General features: G+C 33.5%; 1 long non-coding RNA gene across 5 annotated transcripts; it reads left to right on the top strand.

The window, feature by feature from the left end:
- Positions 1-723: 723 nt before the first annotated feature.
- On the top strand, positions 724-3,432 carry LOC145045056 (uncharacterized). Of its 5 annotated transcripts, none has more exons than XR_013681764.1 (4): positions 724-1,102; positions 1,636-1,969; positions 2,270-2,349; positions 2,432-3,432. It is a non-coding gene; the product is annotated as an uncharacterized LOC145045056 (long non-coding RNA). The 5 variants fall into 5 exon arrangements; XR_013681763.1 differs by having other exon boundaries at positions 725-1,097; XR_013681762.1 differs by lacking the exon at positions 724-1,102 and adding an exon at positions 1,172-1,609 and having other exon boundaries at positions 1,880-1,969.
- Positions 3,433-3,702: the final 270 nt, after the last annotated feature.

Genomic DNA, 3,702 nt, shown 5'->3' with positions numbered 1-3,702 from the left:
AGGTTTGTAGTCATCAGCTTGATCTTGTCACAGTTATCGGAGAAGATATACTAAGTTCTAACAACCAGTGAGCGACGATAAGGTGGGTCTGATGAACCACATATATGTGAATAAAAACCATAGTTATTTTTTTTTTTCTGATGAAAACAAAAGTGGGGGGACAGAGACGAGATGGTGGCGACTCCAACGTAAGGGTGGCGACTCCGAAAAAAGGTTTTTAACAGATCTGATTTTAGGCAGCATATGTGTGTGAAAACTAGGCCAAGAAGATATGAAATATATATATATATATATATATATATATATATATATATATATATATATATAGAGAGAGAGAGAGAGAGAGAGAGGAAGTATTTTTTTACTTTCTTTTTAATCAATAAAATATTTCAATAAAAAACTGAAAAAGCAAAAAACAAGGGTAAAATCATCATTACAAAAAAGTTTGAAGTAAATTGGACCAAACTCGCAACAAAATGAAAACTTTGGACCTATGGTGCTAGTCCAAATCTTTTTGGATAAAAGTGACAATTTTTAGCAAACCATAGGGACCATTTGTACAGTTTAATCATATATAAATGATAGCAAATTTTGAATGTCAATAAATTTAAACAATGTGAAAGAGTAAACATAAAGATGATTAGGTGGCAGCTGTAAGAGGTCTGTATTGTAAACATTATTAACATTAACATTTGTCAAAATGTTAAACATTTTAGATAAGAGCACATCGTGTTTTTCACTGTAGCTTGAAGACTTTGTTCCATGCTTCAATGCTTCTCCCGTACTCTCTCTCTCTCCACTGTCTCTTCAAAACTCTCTCACACGCTTCCTAAAGAAATCCATGAGTTCTTTGCATTGTGATTGAAAGCTTTTTCCCGTACTCCCTCTTCCCCCACCATCCCTTCAAAAGTTTCACACGCTTCGTGAAGAATATATTTGTTCTCACTCAAAGAACCTTGGTCGTCACCACCACCACCACCATTGACGTCGTCAGTATGGCGAGTCCACACATTAGGAGTCATCTAAGTGGGAAACTAAGCCTAAGGTATTCAAATGTTTGTAAACAGGATAAATTATTACCAATCGCGATCAAATGAGTAAGGTTTCTCTCTCTCTCTCTCTCTCTCTCTCTATATATATATATATATATATATATATATATATATATATATATATATATATATGCTCGCTTAGGGTTTTGGATAAAGAGATGGATTTGTTGGTCATTGTCTGATAAAAAGATTGAATCATATATTACATGAGTGTTCTTTTAGATCCACATACCTAGCAAGGAACGAAAACCCGATTTTATTTTGTTCTTTGAGACCCCCGATTCTATTTTGTTCTTTGAGACCCGTACAGGAAAAGATCCCGTAATTTTTTAAATGAGTGTTAGTAGTGTGTTTGCTAATCTATGTTTCTTATATTTTTGGTTTTTGATTTTCTTTTTTCTGTTTTGACCAACACCATCCTGAACACCTCCACCACTCTGAACACCATCACCACAACCATGTTGCTGTTGGCGAAGGTTGAAAGGAAGTTGAATCAGTCCCCATGTATAGTTATAATGCCTTTTTGGATCCTCACCTGAACGTTTTTGTGAACAAAGGTAACTAAGAGCTCTTTTTTTTGCAGCATTGACCTAACAAACATGAGGCCTATTAGGGTTATTTGATGATTGATTCTCAAATTACCTGACTGAAACATTGTTATTAGAATAGAAGCTTATATATTAGTTTATCCCATTTAAGAGATACCTTACAAGGAATGAAAATAAGGATGAATTACTAATTTCATGGATTTCCCTGGAATCAAGAATCCAATGAGGGAAAATGGTTACTAATGTTATTCAATCAAATGTAAACATTGTATCCGCCAGCCTCTGCCACCACAGCAACAAACGTCTAGGAAGCAAAGAAGCTGTTGTTTTTAAATGATCTTCAACTGCATGGAGGTGGAGGTTCAAAAGGTTAGTTCTTGAAAAGTAAGTATTTTTTATGCTAAAATGTTAGATTTTAACTGATTCGAAGTTATTTAAGGACATCTCATAGGGAATGATTTTTGGATCATAGTTGCAGTATTGTGAATCGGTACTTAGTTATTTAAAGATTGGATTATATGTTGCTTTAGGATCAATTTTTTCTAGCATACATAATTGTTAATCATCAGTTGCTCATGAAAACTGTAAGAAATTTGATTTTGATAAGAGGAAATAAATATGATTAATTAAGATAATAATAAATCAATATTTGTTCCATTTTTCTTGCAGTTGCTACTCCCAAGCAAATTTGATCTTATGTGATTAGAAGACGGTCTCACCAATGATAAAGTCAAAAAACAAACATGCGGGTGAGTTATCTATCTACTTTCAGTAAATTTTCTTCAATTTATATACATTTTACAAAATGCTAAATGGTTTTTTTATTATTAGTTTTAGAAATATCGGTTTTTCATACACAAAGACTTCCATCCTCAAATCCATATGGTGTTTCTTTACTGACCCAAGATTCCAAGATCAATAATCCTAAAAGTTCAAAGATGGTCATCAATTAGGCTCTCCTGATGCCACTGTCGAAACTTTCACTATTGGCGACACAGTCGGCACCTCCATCGCCACCGGAGGCACTGCATGGATGATTTTGAAAATGAGAAATATAGGATAATTGCTGGAAAATTCATCTTCATATATCCGGAAAAGATAATGATTATTTTCATATCTTAATAAATAAATATGTATACCATGCGATTAGTTACTGTTAAAAGAGCTTATAAAAGTTAAAAAGATAGAAAAAATATATATAAAGAAAGTGAAATTTTGCAGGCTTAGTTTTTTTTTTTTTTTTTGCGTGATGACACTTTCCTGGGTTTTTGGTTTCATATGAGATTACATTTGTAGTTTGAGATGAAGAAACATGATGATGATTTAACAATCCCATGCTTAAGCATATCATTTTGGCATGAAATCTTGAATCTTTTGGGTCCCACAAAAGGCATTTTGGTAATTTAAAAATGGGAATGTGTGTGTAACAAAGTTACATAGACAGTGGGAAGTTGATGATGAGATTGAATGAAGGAAAAAACAAGGTTTGATGGTATGCAGGTGCAATGCAAAGAAGAAATAGAAGAGAAAGAGAAGATAGCGAGTAGTTGTTGGAGATAATGTGATATGGATACAAATCTAATAACCACAAAAGAGAACACACCTAGACCACTACTAAAGTATTCTAGAAGAATTGGGAGGGCAAACCAAGAAAGTGGCTAATGTTGATTACATAGAGAATAGAATAAAAGGGGAAGGAATATTTCATTTCTGCATCATGATGTTATTTGTTATGTTTGTATTGGCTCCTGAGTATTATGCTTTGTGCCCTGGGCAATCTTTTAATTGAGTTTTACTTTTCATATTATCAATTCAAACATTCCTTCCTTACATATTCTTATAATCTTCTTATAAGTTCTTATTCTCCTGGTACATTCTATTTCTTATTCGCATCATGGTGACATTGATGCAACCATGGTTGATGGTCTAAGGACGGTGTAACATACTTGCTCCAGTAGACAATGATGTCATGTCTTTACTCGGTCAACCATTTCATGGCTTGGTAGCTGAAATCAAAACCCCTAAACCTGTGAGTAAATTTCGAATTTAAATTTGGACTTGAAGTTAAGGGTATGTTTCTTTTTTACCCCCGTCAAGTCATG

The sequence above is a fragment of the Lactuca saligna genome, chromosome 5 (genome assembly GCF_052625555.1).
Source record: "Lactuca saligna cultivar CGN05327 chromosome 5, ASM5262555v1, whole genome shotgun sequence".
Lineage (NCBI taxonomy): Eukaryota > Viridiplantae > Streptophyta > Magnoliopsida > Asterales > Asteraceae > Lactuca > Lactuca saligna.
The sequence above is the reverse complement of the archived record's forward strand: the minus strand, read 5'-3'. Positions and strand labels throughout refer to the sequence as shown.